The sequence below is a fragment of the Lissotriton helveticus genome, chromosome 10, assembly GCF_964261635.1.
Source record: "Lissotriton helveticus chromosome 10, aLisHel1.1, whole genome shotgun sequence".
Lineage (NCBI taxonomy): Eukaryota > Metazoa > Chordata > Amphibia > Caudata > Salamandridae > Lissotriton > Lissotriton helveticus.
Genome location: NC_136071.1, coordinates 914,682,062 through 914,697,704, shown reverse-complemented (window position 1 = coordinate 914,697,704; position 15,643 = coordinate 914,682,062).

Below are 15,643 nucleotides of genomic sequence, written 5' to 3'. Positions count from 1 at the left end.
GGGATATGGATTATAGCCAAGATGGCGGCCATTGATTTTGTTTACGTTTTTCTGTCCCCCCTGGGGGCAAATCGGCTCGTTTTTTTTTGCCGTTTTGCCCCCAGGGGGGACAGAAAATGCCCACTAGACACCAGGGATGTAATTTTAGTTTTTAGGAAGCGACCCCTTGGGCAAGGGTCGCTTCCAGGCGGGGTCTGAGTATGTTTTCGTTTTTCTGCCCCCCCTGGGGGGAAATCGGCCCGTTTTTCGGCCGTTTTTCCCCCAGGGGGGGCAGAAATTACCCACTAGAACCAGGGGGTTTTGTTGGGGCAATGTGTTTGTTTTGGGAAGCGACCCCTTGGGTAAGGGTCGCTTCCAGGTGGACATGATTGTGTTTTTGTTTTTCTGTCCACCCTGGGGGCAAATCGGCCTGTTTTTTTTGCCGTTTGCCCCCAGGGGGGGGCGGAAAATGCCCACTAACACAAAGTTTTTAGGAAGCGACCCCTTGGGCATGTTTGCTGGTGGTGTGTGTGGGGAGTGGTACTTGGCTGGATGGTGTGCGTGGAGCGGTGCTTGGCTGGCGATGTGTGTGGAGTGGTACTTGGCTGTCGGTGTGCGCTGAGTGGTGTTTGGCTGGCGGTGTGCGTGGAGGGGTACTTGGCTATCTATGCACGGAGTGGTGCTTGGCTGGCGGTGTGTGTGGAGTGGCGCTTGGCTGGTGGTGTGTGTAGAGTGGTACTTGGCTGTCTGTGCACGGAGTGGTGCTTGGCTGGCGGTGTGTGTGGAGTGGCGCTTGGCTGGTGGTGTGCGTGGAGTGCTACTTTGCTGTCTGTGCACAGAGTGCTGCTTGGCTGGTGGTGTGTGTGGAGTGGCGCTTGGCTGGTGGTGTGCGTGGAGTGCTACTTTGCTGTCTGTGCACGGAGTGCTGCTTGGCTGGCGGTGTGTGTGGAGTGGCGCTTGGCTGGTGGTGTGCGTGGAGTGCTACTTTGCTGTCTGTGCACGGAGTGCTGCTTGGCTGGCGGTGTGTGTGGAGTGGCGCTTGGCTGGCGGTGTGTGTGGAGTGGCGCTTGGCTGGATGGTGCTTGGCTGGCGGTGAGTGGTGCTTGGCTGGTGGTGCTTGTGGAGTGGCGCTTGGCAGGTGGTGTGCGTGGAGTGCTACTTTGCTGTCTGTGCACGGAGTGGTGCTTGGCTGGCGGTGTGTGTGGAGTGGCGCTTGGCTGTTAGTGTGCGTGGAGTGCTACTTTGCTGTCTGTGCACGGAGTGCTGCTTGGCTGGCGGTGTGTGTGGAGTGGCGCTTGGCTGGTGGTGTGCGTGGAGTGCTACTTTGCTGTCTGTGCACGGAGTGCTGCTTGGCTGGCGGTGTGTGTGGAGTGGCGCTTGGCTGGTGGTGTGCGTGGAGTGCTACTTTTCTGTCTGTGCACGGAGTGCTGCTTGGCTGGTGGTGTGTGTGGAGTGGCGCTTGGCTGGTGGTGTGCGTGGAGTGCTACTTTGCTGTCTGTGCACGGAGTGCTGCTTGGCGTGCGGTGTGTGTGGAGTGGCGCTTGGCTGGTGGTGTGCGTGGAGTGCTACTTTGCTGTCTGTGCACGGAGTGCTGCTTGGCTGGCGGTGTGTGTGGAGTGGCGCTTGGCTGGTGGTGTGCGTGGAGTGCTACTTTGCTGTCTGTGCACGGAGTGCTGCTTGGCTGGCGGTGTGTGTTGAGTGGCGCTTGGCTGGTGGTGTGCGTGGAGTGCTACTTTGCTGTCTGTGCACGGAGTGCTGCTTGGCTGGCGGTGTGTGTGGAGTGGCGCTTGGCTGGTGGTGTGCGTGGAGTGCTACTTTGCTGTCTGTGCACGGAGTGCTGCTTGGCTGGCGGTGTGTGTGGAGTGGTGTTTGGCTGGCGGTGTGTGGGGAGTGGTGTTTGGCTGGCGGTGTGTGGGGAGTGGTACTTGGCTGGATGGTGTGCGCTGAGTGGGGTTTGGCTGGCGGTGTGCATGGTCTGGTGCTTGGATGGTGGTGTGGGTGGACTGGAACTCTGCTGGCGGTGTGTGAGTAGTTACTTTCTGTTGGTCACTACACACACTGCTAGTTGAGTGACACTCTACGCAGTCCATCATTTTCTGTAGTTGCTATGTCAGATATGTGGGCGTGTGAAAGTGATGGGCGGCTGGCGGTGTGAATGTTTTGTATGTGTCACACGTACAAAAGGTGTATGAATGTCCTCACTGCCCCTGTGTGATATGGGTACTGGTAGTAGCAAAAGACTGACTGGCACCAAAGTGTTCAGGCACTTTAACAAAATTCAAAAAATTATCCAGTGTCTTGATGTTAAACCTCATCTAATCTCATTTGGTCTAAGCCCTAATTGATGGCCCATCTGGCTGAATTTTAATTTGGGGGGCAAATTTGTGTGTTGTTTTTTTAATTGTTATATTGTTTGTGAAATGTGGTAGTAATTTTTTTTTCTTCTCTATTTTTGTCTTGTTCCAGGCTTTTGCTGTTTGGATTGTTGTAGGTTGCGTGTCTGTTTGCAGCTTGTGTAGTTGCTTGTGCTTGGTAAGTGAATGTATTTTGTACTACTTCCCCTTGATGTTTGTCTTTTTGAAAAAGGTTGTACTTCTAGCAGTTTGTGTGGCTCTGTGTTTTTTTTTTCAGCATTAGTGATTGATGTGCACTTTGTTTTCTAATGTCATTTCTTTTTTTCTTTCTAGTGGGATTTCATTTCTTTTCGCTGTGTCTCAACAGAGTAGGTGCTGGTGAGTGTAGCTATATTTTGTAAGAGTGAAATTGTTTTGGATTGTATTTATCTTTTAGTGAAAGCCTTACCTTGTTTACTTCTTACTTTGCACAGTGTAGGTTGTTGTTCACTTGTGTGTGCAGTCTTCTTGCTTTGTAAGGATAATAGCTAGTCGCAGGATTACTGCTCAGCAAGTTCTTGGTTTGCTTTTTGAGTCTTCCTCGGACCATGGTTCAGAGTCTGAGTCCGATTCGGACTCCCAGGAAGCGGCAGAAGATTCAGGCAGTGAGTTTTCTCTTCGCATGGAATCATCATCATCGGATGATGACTCTTCTTCTAGTGCTGATGAAGGGCCTATGGTACAGGAGGACATTGTGTTGCCGGTAGTGGGCCAAGAGGCACCTGTGTTGCTGCCTAGGGCCGCAAGGTTTCCTTTCTTTTTACGTCGGCAAGAGGCATGTGGGCTGGAGCCTGCACCCAAAAGGCTTCACATTGCTGTGGTGCGCAAAGGGGCATCTGGTGCTTTTCGTCTTCCTGCTGGTGTAGTGCAGCAAGAGGCATCTGGGGCTGTTAGGCTTCCCATTGGTGTAGAGCGGCAAGAGGCATCTGGGCCTGCTGGGTTTCCCGGTGGTGTAGTGCAGCAAGAAGCATCTCAGGCTGCTGGGCTTCCCGTTGGTGTAGTGCAGGAAGAGCCCTCTGGGGATGCTACGTCTTCTGTTGGTGTTGTGCAGCCAGAAGTATCTGTGGCTGTTAGGCTTCCCGTTGGAGAACAGCAGCAAGATGTTTCGGTGCTGCAGGCTGGGGTGGCTGCTCCCCCCGTTGATAGGGATGGCCTCTGGGTTCCCCCTGGCTTGGTGCAGCCGGCATTGCCAGAGTTCACTGGTGTTCCTGGGTGTAGAGTGAATACAGAGAATTTTCTGCCAATTAATTTTTTTCAGTTGTTTTTTGACGATGTGTTTTTGCAAGAGATTGTTGAGCAAACCAATTTGTATGCAGAACAATATTTGAGGGCCAACAGTGCCAGCCTTAAGCCCTATTGTAGAGCAATCCCGTGGACTCCCACCAATGTTGAAGAGATGAAGAAGTTTCTGGGATTAACTTTTTTGATGGGCTTGATAAGGAAGTCATCAATTACTTCATATTGGTCCACTAGTCCCTTGATGGTAACAGCTATATTTCCAGCAGTCATAAGTCGTGATCGGTATATGCTTCTTCTTCGGATGATGCATTTTGCTGATAATAGTTTAGCGTTGTCACGCGATCACCCTGATTGTGACCGTTTGTTTAAAATTCGGCCTGTCCTTGATCACTTTGTTGATCGTTTTTCTGAGATTTTTGTCCCTGGTAAAGAAATTGCAGTGGATGAGTCTTTAGTGTTGTTCAAGGGCCGCTTGGTTTTTAGGCAATACATTCCTAGCAAGAGGTCACGCTATGGAATCAAACTGTATATGCTGTGTGACAGTGAGACTGGATATGTCTACAATTTCAGGGTGTACACTGGTAAGGAGTCCCGCATTAACCCTCCTGGTTGTCCTTCTACTTTTGGAGTAACTGAGAACATTGTGTGGGAACTAGGTAGAGGATTATTTAACAAAGGCCATCATTTATATGTAGATAACTTCTACACTGGTGTGCAGTTGTTCAAGGAGTTGGCCAAAGTGGGCACTGTTGCTTGTGGCACAATGCGCAGTAACCGTAAAGGTTTCCCAAAGGAACTTGTTTGCAAAAGGCTTGTGCGGGGACAGTCTACGGCATTGCGATGTGGGGAGCTTTTAGCTGTGAAGTATTCAGACAAGAGAGATGTGTACATGCTGACTACTATCCACGATGAAAGTACTGTACCTGTGCCTGTTTGGGGTCAGGGTGCTGAAGTGCGCAAACCTGTGTGCATTCTAGCTTACAATAAGTTCATGGGTGGTGTTGACAGAGTAGATCAGAGGTTGGAACCTTATGCTGCTCTTCGAAAGGCTTACGTTTGGTACAAGAAGTTGGCTATCCATCTGTTCCACTTGGCATCATTTAATGCTTTCGTTGTGTACCAGAAGTCTTGTCCTGAGACGAAGATGACTTTTCTTAAGTTTCAGGAGTCTATAATAGGCAGCCTTGTACTTGTGCAGCAGGCAAGTGTTCCTAGATTTGGAGTGGTGGAGGAAGTGGCTAGATTGCAAGATCGCCACTTTCCTGAATCTATTCCTTCCACTACTGCTAGAGACTTTCCGACTAGAAGATGCAGAGTCTGTTGGCGAAGAGGCGTGCGGAAGGAGTCTCGTATATACTGTCCTGACTGTCCTTCTAAGCCTGCATTGTGTATGTCAGCTTGTTTTAAATCGTACCACACGCAAAAGAACTATTGGGAGTTTGAATGAGCTGTAAAGTGAATTGCCTGGTCTGCATTCTGTAAAACATTTTTAGTTTGTTTCAAGGATTGGCATTAGTGCAAAGTTTTTATTTTAAGAATTTGTGTTACCTGATTTGTAGGTATTTCCATTTGTTTAGTGTTATTTTCAAAAAAAGAATTCTAAATGTGTTTGTGGTGTGTGCCGGCTGGTGCTTGGCTGGCGGTGTGTGTGGAGTTGCGCTTGGCTGGTGGTGTGCGTGGAGTGGTACTTGGCTGTCTGTGCACGGAGTGGTGTTTGGCTGATGGTGTGTGTGGAGTGGTGCTTGGCTGGCGGTGTGTGTGGAGTGGTGCTTGGCTGTCTGTGCACGGAGTGGTGCTTTGCTGGCGGTGTGTGTGGAGTGGCGCTTGGCTGGTGGTGTTCGTGGAGTGGTACTCGGCTGTCTGTGCATGGAGTGGTGTTTGGCTGATGGTGTGTGTGGAGTGGTGCTTGGCTGGCGGTGTGTGTGGAGTGGTGCTTGGCTGGCGGTGTGTGTGGAGTGGTGCTTGGCTGGCGGTGTGTGTGGAGCGGTGCTTGGCTGGCGGTGTGTGTGGAGTGGTGCTTGGCTGGCGGTGTGTGTGGAGTGCTGCTTGGCTGGTGGTGTGTGTGGAGTGGTGCTTGGCTGGCAGTGTGTGTGGAATGGTGCTTGGCTGGCAGTGTGTGTGGAGTGGCGCTTGGCTGGTGGTGTTTGTGGAGTGGTACTTGGCTGGAGGGTGTGCGTGGAGCGGTGTTTAGCTGTCTGTGCACGGAGTGGTGCTTGGCTGGCGGTGTGCGTGGAGAGGCGCTTGGCTGGTGGTGTGCGCTGAGTGTTTGGCTGGCGGTGTGCATGGTCTGGTGCTTGGCTGGTGGTGTGGGTGGACTGGCGCTCGGCTGGCGGTGTGTGAGTAGTTACTTTCTGTTGGTCACTGCACACACTGCTTGTTGAGTGACACTCCACGCAGTCCATCAATTTGTGTAGTTCCAGTGTCAGAAATGTGGGCGTGTGAAAGTGATGGGCCCTTGAATGGCGCTGTTTGCTGGTGTGAGTGTTGAAATGTGATGGGTCCGCGGCTGGCGGTGTGAATGTTTTGAATGTGTCACACGTACGAAAGGTGTATGAATGGCCTGTAAAGAGGTTGGTGCCTTGACGTGGCTTTACAGCTCACGAGCTGTGAGTCAGTGGTTCAGTTTATCATACTTGCAATTATACACAGTGTATTTCATTTTTGTGAAATTACTTGCGTATACAATTGTATGTACTGAATCATCACTCACCCTCGTGCCAAATCCAACCAGTATGTGTGTGTGCTTGCGGATTAGATGGGTGTGCAGTAATAATTGTTTTTTTTCTCTTTCTGCATTAGGGTGTACCTTGTCCCTTATTGTGATTGTTGTAATGTGTTGCTTTTATTCCAGATGGTGTCAGTGGTCTTGTTTGTATCAGGTATGAAAGGTGCGTGAATGGCCTGTAAAACGGTTGGTGCCTTGTCGTGGCTTTACAGCTCACGAGTTGCGAGTCACTGGTTCGGTTTTTATGCATTTATTTATTGACAGAGCATTTCATTTTTTTTTAAATATCTTGTTAATAAAATTTTATATACTGAACCATCACTCGCCCTCGTGCCAAATCCAACCTGTATGTGTGTGTCTTTGAGGAATAGATAGCCGTGCTTGAATGTTTGACTTTTGAGTAACTCTGTTAAGGTGAGGTACCCTTTTACTCGGGAGAACAAGGGGAACGCTGGGTGGTAGGACATTTTTGCCGGCACGGCGATCCCACGGCAAAATTTTTGGAAAAGTGCAATTTTTACCTAATTTTAAGGTTTGCAGAGAGTTCTGGGTAGGAAAACATTGGGGGACCCATGCATGCCATACCTCCCTGGACTCCCCCGGGTGTCTAGTTTTCAGAACTGTTTGGGTTTGCTACTTTGCAAAGAATACCACCGAGCCCCGGGCCACAAATTCAGATCCCCCCCCCCAAAATCAAGGTAGTTTTGCAATAAGGTAATGTAAATTCACCACCGTACGATTTGAACCGTTTCCTGGTGCAGCCACTATGTCTACCCACGCAAGTGAGGTACCGTTTTTTTCGGGAGACCTGGGGGCACGCTGGGTGAGTGGAAATTTGTTGATCCACGCAGATTCCAGAACTTTCCACCACAGAAATGTGAGGAAAATGTGTTTTTTTGGTCACATTTTTATGTTTTCAAGGGATTCTGGGTAACAAAACCTGGGGGTAGGCAGACGAGTCACCCCATCCTGAATTCCCCTGGGTGTCTAGTTTTCAAAAATGTATAGGTTTGCTAGGTTTCCCTAGGTGCTGGCAGAGCTACGGCGCAAAAACAAAAGGTAGTCTTTTTGTCCAAATCGTGCTAAATTTCACTGGGAAATTGAGGTGCGACCATGCTGCGTTTTGCGCTGTTTCATGTCGCAGCCACTATGCCTACCCACGCAAGTGAGGTACCATTTTTTTCGGGAGACCTGGGGGCACGCTGGGTGAGTGGAAATTTGTTGATCCACGCAGATTCCAGAACTTTCCACCACAGAAATGTGAGGAAAATGTGTTTTTTTGGTCAAATATTTATGTTTTCAAGGGATTCTGGGTAACAAAACCTGGGGGTAGGCAGACGAGTCACCCCATCCTGAATTCCCCTGGGTGTCTAGTTTTCAAAAATGTATAGGTTTGCTAGGTTTCCTTAGGTGCTGGCAGAGCTACGGCGCAAAAACAAAAGGTAGTCTTTTTGTCCGAATCGTGCAAAATTTCACTGGGAAATTGAGGTGCGACCATGCTGCGTTTTGCGCTGTTTCATGTCCCAGCCACTATGCCTACCCACGCAAGTGAGGTACCATTTTTTTCGGGAGACCTGGGGGCACGCTGGGTGGGTGGAAATTTGTTGATCCACGCAGATTCCAGAACTTTCCACCACAGAAATGTGAGGAAAATGTGTTTTTTTGGTCAAATGTTTATGTTTGTAAGGGATTCTGGGTAACAAAACCTGGGGGTAGGCAGACGAGTCACCCCATCCTGAATTGCCCTGGGTGTCTAGTTTTCAGAAATGTATAGGTTTGCTAGTTTTCCCTAGGTGCTGGCAGAGCTACGGCGTAAAAACAAAAGGTAGTCTTTTTGTCCGAATCGTGCTAAATTTCACTGGGAAATTGAGGTGCGACCATGCTGCGTTTTGCGCGGTTTCATGTCGCAGCCACTATGCCTACCCACGCAAGTGAGGTACCATTTTTTTCAGGAGACCTGGGGGCACGCTGGGTGGGTGGAAATTTGTTGATCCACGCAGATTCCAGAACTTTCCACCACAGAAATGTGAGGAAAATGTGTTTTTTTGGTCAAATGTTTTTGTTTGAAAGGGATTCTGGGTAACAAAACGTGGGGGTAGGCAGACGAGTCACCCCATCCTGAATTGCCCTGGGTGTCTAGTTTTCAGAAATGTATAGGTTTGCTAGGTTTCCCTAGGTGCTGGCAGAGCTACGGCGTAAAAACAAAAGGTAGTCTTTTTGTCCGAATCGTGCTAAATTTCACTGGGAAATTGAGGTGCGACCATGCTGCGTTTTGCGCGGTTTCATGTCGCAGCCACTATGCCTACCCACGCAAGTGAGGTACCATTTTTTTCAGGAGACCTGGGGGCACGCTGGGTGGGTGGAAATTTGTTGATCCACGCAGATTCCAGAACTTTCCACCACAGAAATGTGAGGAAAATGTGTTTTTTTGGTCAAATTTTTATGCTTGTAAGGGATTCTGGGTAACAAAACCTGGGGGTAGGCAGACGAGTCACCCCATCCTGAATTGCCCTGGGTGTCTAGTTTTCAGAAATGTATAGGTTTGCTAGGTTTCCCTAGGTGCTGGCAGAGCTACGGCGTAAAAACAAAAGGTAGTCTTTTTGTCCGAATCGTGCTAAATTTCACTGGGAAATTGAGGTGCGACCATGCTGCGTTTTGCGCGGTTTCATGTCGCAGCCACTATGCCTACCCACGCAAGTGAGGTACCATTTTTTTCGGGAGACCTGGGGGCACGCTGGGTGGGTGGAAATTTGTTGATCCACGCAGATTCCAGAACTTTCCACCACAGAAATGTGAGGAAAATGTGTTTTTTTTGGTCAAATTTTTATGTTTGTAAGGGATTCTGGGTAACAAAACCTGGGGGTAGGCAGACGAGTCACCCCATCCTGAATTGCCCTGGGTGTCTAGTTTTCAGAAATGTATAGGTTTGCTAGGTTTCCCTAGGTGCTGGCAGAGCTACGGCGCAAAAACAAAAGGTAGTCTTTTTGTCCGAATCGTGCAAAATTTCACTGGGAAATTGAGGTGCGACCATGCTGCGTTTTGCGCTGTTTCATGTCGCAGCCACCATGCCTACCCACGCAAGTGAGGTACCATTTATTTTGGGAGACCTGGGGGCACGCTGGGTGGATGGAAATTTGTTGATCCACGCAGATTCCAGAACTTTCCACCACAGAAATGTGAGGAAAATGTGTTTTTTTGGTCAAATGTTTTTGTTTGAAAGGGATTCTGGGTACCAAAACCTGGGGGTAGGCAGACGAGTCACCCCATCCTGAATTGCCCTGGGTGTCTAGTTTTCAGAAATGTATAGGTTTGCTAGGTTTCCCTAAGTGCTGGCAGAGCTACGGCGCAAAAACAAAAGGTAGTCTTTTTGTCTGAATCGTGCTAAATTTCACTAGGAAATTGAGGTGCGACCATGCTGCGTTTTGCGCTGTTTCTTGTCGCAGCCACTATGCCTACCCACGCAAGTGAGGTACCATTTTTTTCGGGAGACCTGGGGGCACACTGGATGGATGGAAATTTGTTGATCCACGCAGATTCCAGAACTTTCCACCACAGAAATGTGAGGAAAATGTGTTTTTTTGGTCAGATTTTTTTGTTTGAAAGGGATTCTGGGTAACAAAACCTGGGGGTAGGCAGACGAGTCACCCCATCCTGAATTGCCCTGGGTGTCTAGTTTTCAGAAATGTATAGGTTTGCTAGGTTTCCCTAGGTGCTGGCAGAGCTACGGCGCAAAAACAAAAGGTAGTCTTTTTGTCCAAATCGTGCAAAATTTCACTGGGAAATTGAGGTGCGACCATGCTGCGTTTTGCGCTGTTTCATGTCGCAGCCACTATGCCTACCCACGCAAGTGAGGTACCATTTTTTTCGGGAGACCTGGGGGCACGCTGGGTGGGTGGAAATTTGTTGATCCACGCAGATTCCAGAACTTTCCACCACAGAAATGTGAGGAAAATGTGTTTTTTTGGTCAAATGTTTTTGTTTGAAAGGGATTCTGGGTAACAAAACGTGGGGGTAGGCAGACGAGTCACCCCATCCTGAATTGCCCTGGTTGTCTAGTTTTCAAAAATGTATAGGGTTGCTAGGTTTCCCTTGGTGCTGGCAGAGCTACGGCGCAAAAACAAAAGGTAGTCTTTTTGTCTGAATCGTGCTAAATTTCACTGGAAAATTGAGGTGCGACCATGCTGCGTTTTGCGCGGTTTCATGTCGCAGCCACTATGCCTACCCACGCAAGTGAGGTACCATTTTTTTTGGTAGACCTGGGGGCACGCTGGGTGGGTGGAAATTTGTTGATCCACACAGATTCCAGAACTTTCCACCACAGAAATGTGAGGAAAATGTGTTTTTTTGGTCAAATTTGTATGTTTGAAAGGGATTCTGGGTAACAAAACCTGGGGGTAGGCAGACGAGTCATCCCATCCTGAATTGCCCTGGGTGTCTAGTTTTCTAAAATGTATAGGGTTGCTAGGTTTCCCTAGGTGCTGGCAGAGCTACGGCGCAAAAAGAAAAGGTAGTCTTTTTGTCCGAATCGTGCTAAATTTCACTGGGAAATTGAGGTGCGACCATGCTGCGTTTTGCGCTGTTTCATGTCGCAGCCACTATGCCTACCCACGCAAGTGAGGTACCATTTTTTTTGGGAGACCTGGGGGCACGCTGGGTGGGTGGAAATTTGTTGATCCACGCAGATTCCAGAACTTTCCACCACAGAAATGTGAGGAAAATGTGTTTTTTTGGTCAAATTTTTATGTTTGAAAGGGATTCTGGGTAACAAAACCTGGGGGTAGGCAGACGAGTCACCCCATCCTGAATTGCCCTGGGTGTCTAGTTTTCTAAAATGTATAGGGTTGCTAGGTTTCCCTAGGTGCTGGCAGAGCTACGGTGCAAAAACAAAAGGTAGTCTTTTTGTCCGAATCGTGCTAAATTTCACTGGGAAATTGAGGTGCGACCATGCTGCGTTTTGCGCTGTTTCATGTCGCAGCCACTATGCCTACCCACGCAAGTGAGGTACCATTTTTTTCGGGAGACGTGGGGGCACGCTGGGTGGGTGGAAATTTGTTGATCCACGCAGATTCCAGAACTTTCCACCACAGAAATGTGAGGAAAATGTGTTTTTTTGGTCAAATAGTTATGTTTGCAAGGGATTCTGGGTAACAAAACCTGGGGGTAGGCAGACGAGTCACCCCATCCTGAATTGCCCTGGGTGTCTAGTTTTCAAAAATGTATAGGTTTGCTAGGTTTTCCTAGGTGCTGGTTGAGCTACGGCTCAAAAACAAAATGTAGTCTCTTTGTCCAAAGAGCTTAAGATTTCACTGGGAAATTGAGGAGCGACCACGTTGCATTTTGTGCCGTTTCCCGTCGTAGGCACAAGGCCGACCCACACAAGTGAGGTACCATTTTTTTCGGGAGACCTGGGGGCACGCTGGGTGGGTGGAAATTTGTTGATCCACGCAGATTCCAGAACTTTCCACCACAGAAATGTGAGGAAAATGTGTTTTTTTGTCAAAATCTGAGCTTTGCAAGGGATTCTGGGTAACAAAACCTGGTGGTAGGCAGTCGAGTCATCCCATCCTGAATTCCCCTGGGTGTCTACTTTTCAAAAATGTATAGGTTTGCTAGGTTTCCCTAGGTGCCGGAAGAACTAGGGTGCAAAAACTACAGGTAGGCACTTTGCCAAAAAAGGGTCAATTTGTAACTGCTAAATTTAGGTGTGACCACGTTGCATTTTGCGCCGTTTCCTGTCGCAGGCACAAGGCCGACCCACACAAGTGAGGTACCGTTTTTATCGGGACACTTGGGGTAATTCAGATTTGTAAATCAACTGTTATTACCAATTGAGCTTTCTTGCATTTCTCCCTTTGAATGAAAGATATTGTGTAGAAAAAAAAACTTTATGAAAAATGACCAATAATTCTCATGCTAGTATGAGTATTCCCAACTTTGAAAATGTGCAATTATATACTGTTTCTGAACTCTATAATTTGTACCCAATTCATACATACATAGGTGTCTTTCATACAGATTATTCCATGTGTACATTTTCCAAGACAAAGTGCACTATACCCAGTAAATGAAAAAATACCATTGCAAGTTGCTGCTCAGTTTTTGGATCTGGGTTCGTCGGGTTCTTGGTGAAACTACAAGTCCCATATATCCCCACAACCAGGAAGGTCTAGCGGATGTAACGGTATATTGCTTTTCAAGAGCTGTCAAAATTAGAGAAAGTTATAGGTGAAAACGTTGAGACAAAAGGCTGTTGTTTTCAATAAATTTTCAAATATTCCAATATCTAACTGTTAGTTTCTATAACGAAACCTTCATGGATTTAGACAAATGACCCCTTTCTGAATTCAGAATTTTGTCTATTTTTCGAAAACGTAAAGCTTTCCAGGATCCATTATTGCTTTCAAACTCATTTCTACCATTAACTGGAAGGAGGTGGAAAGCTCTAAAAATAGCAAAAATAGGCTATGTCCCAGAAAAATGCCAAAACTGAGTGAAAAATTTCGGTTCTCTGACAAAACACTGTCATTCCCTAAAAGCTGAGAAAATGGAGAATTCAGCCCCACAACCCCTTTTTTGATACAATTTTCAGGGAAAAAGCCAGAGACTTTCATTTGCAGCCCGTTTTTCCCATTTTTCTGAAAAAAACAAAAAAAACACTATATTTTGGTTAATTTCTGGGACCCCTCCAAGGGAATCCACAAACCCTGGGCGCCTTTAGAATCCCCATGATGTTGGAAGAAAAGGAATCAAATTTGGCGCGGATCCCTTATGTGGTCAAAAAGTTACAAGGGCCTAAGCGCGCACTACCCCAAAACACCAAAAAAAGCCTTAGCACAGGAGGGGGAAAAGGCCTAGCAGCGAAGGGGTTAATAGCGATTATTAAGGAATCGCTATAAAGGACTTGCAAAACGGGATTCATGTAGAAATCGCAAAAAAAATGCGATTCCTACAGCTTCCTTATTTGCGATTAGCAAATTGCTAATCGCAAATAAGGAATAACTCCCCATAAAGGCCCATAGGAATGAATGGGGAGTTATTGCTTATTTGCGATTAGCAATTTGCTAATCGCAAATAAGGATGGGATTTGAAGGGTGCCAGGGGTGTCCAAAGGACACCCTGTAGCACCCCTGAAATGAAAATGTAGACTGATGTTGCGCACACACATGTCCAAAGGACATGTGTGTGTGTAACATACAACTTAGAAAAATGCACTAAAGTGCATTTTTTTAAGTTTTCGCTATTTACCACGAAGTCAGACTTCGCGGTAAATAGCGGCCAAAAAATTGCGAATTCACAATTTAAAAATGGTTAATGAATTGCATTTAATGAATCTCAAATAGAGATTCCTTAAATGCAATTCCTCGCAATTTTGCGATTTTGCTATTAGCGATTTTTGCATTTGGGATGATGAATCCCAAATGCAAAAATTGCGCTCGCAAAGGGCCAGATTCTCAGAATCTGGCCCTTTGCGAGCGCAATTTTCAATGATGAATCTGGCTGTAAGTACCGGTGGAGACACGTGTTACTTATAAGCAGGGGTTTTTGTTTTTTTCAGAAAGACAAGGCCCTTCCTCTTCTTTCTATATTGTGTAACGTTGCTGACTTTTAGACATGGAATTATTATTGTTTTCAGGGTTGCAGCATGAAGGCGAGTTAAAGGGGGTGCTAGAGATTTGCTGCGTACCACTCAACCCAGAAGACACCAATGGGAACGTGGAGTGGCCAGATAACGTTACTTAAGATATAGAGAAGAGAGAATAACAGTGGATTACAGAAGAGGGTCCCATCAATTGTAGTGTTTTATATGCAGCGTTAGCTTTTAAATGAGTTATTTCAAAGCCTTAGCCCAGAACGGCCAACTAAAACAAAAATATCACCGCGTGGGGGAGGGGTCTTGTGGCGAGAAGTACCAAAGAGGCACTTTTGCTTCTGCCGGGCCACAAAAAAAAACAATCATTTGCAATGCAAATTGGTCTCGCATTTGTGAGGGTTAGAGGTATTGGAGTTGTAAATGACAATGTCTTTTACCTACCAAAGGAATGAAAGAGGAAAGAAAATGGAAACATAAAGGATGCTAGAGAAAGGAGGAAAATGAAACAGAGATGGAACGCCACTGATGAAAGGTGAGAACTGGGGTGAAAAGAAAATAGGGGGGGAAATGGAAACAGCACAATAAAGATAGAATGATGAAAAAGAGAAGTAAAGAAGCAAAAATGTCCAAAGATTAACAAAGTAAAGAAAGCAGGAAACAGAGACAAACAAATAAAAACAGGAGAAGAAAATAACATATCAAAGCAGAGCGAAACAGAAAAAAACAAGTTGGATGAAATGAAGCAAAAAGGCGTGGATTTCCCATCCAGGTTTCTAATTTCAATGAAACCCCCCTCACAGATCAACAAAACATTTCGGGCCAGATGTAGGTAATCGTGAAATACCGATTCCTTCACACCGAATTTTACCGATTCGGTATTAAGGAATTGGTATTTCCGATGTACGTAAAGATTCGGTAACAATTACCGAATCGGTATAAATCGCCAAAAATAGCGATTCGGAATGGATAGGTAAAAAAAATGACTAAAACCCCAGTACCGAATCGTAAATACCGAATCCCAATACCGAATCTGTAAATACCGATTGGGTAATTTAAAAATTCGGTAATTGTGGAATCAGCCAATCCTGTGCATCCCAATTACCTCCCAAACAGGAAGTGGCCACACCCCGGAAGCTACACTGAACCTGGAGCAGACTGTGAGGCAGGCAGCAGAGCAGAGAAGCCAGGAGCAATACAGCCTCCTTTTTGCAACCAAAACCAAGCCAAATGGCAAACCAGGAGCGGGAGAAGGAGGGAGCAGAAAGGAAAAGAAAGCAGAAATGTATCGAGAGGGAGCTGGAGGTCCTCATTGAAGATGTCACCAAGGACCATGACAAGTTGTTTGGCAAGCAGTCCCTGCATGTACCAGAATCACAAAAAAGACCGATCTGGCTTGCAATCCAGAACAAGATCAATGCCATCGGAGTCACCGAGTGCTCCATGGAGGATCTTAAAAAAAGATGGTAAGGTCTGAGGAAGACTGCTAAGGCAAGGATGGCAGAGAGGCAGAAGCAGGCCGGCAAAACTAGTGGAGGGAAGAGCACAGCACCTACCCCGACTGCCCTAGAGCCCCATGTCGAGTCCACCCTCCAGCCGGAGAGTGTGAGTGGGGTTGATGACACAGACAGCTCTGCCAGAGCTGCCAACAAACAAGGAAAGATGCATGCACAGCATGCTGTGCACCCTCCTCCCTACCCCCAATCCCCAGAGAGGCAT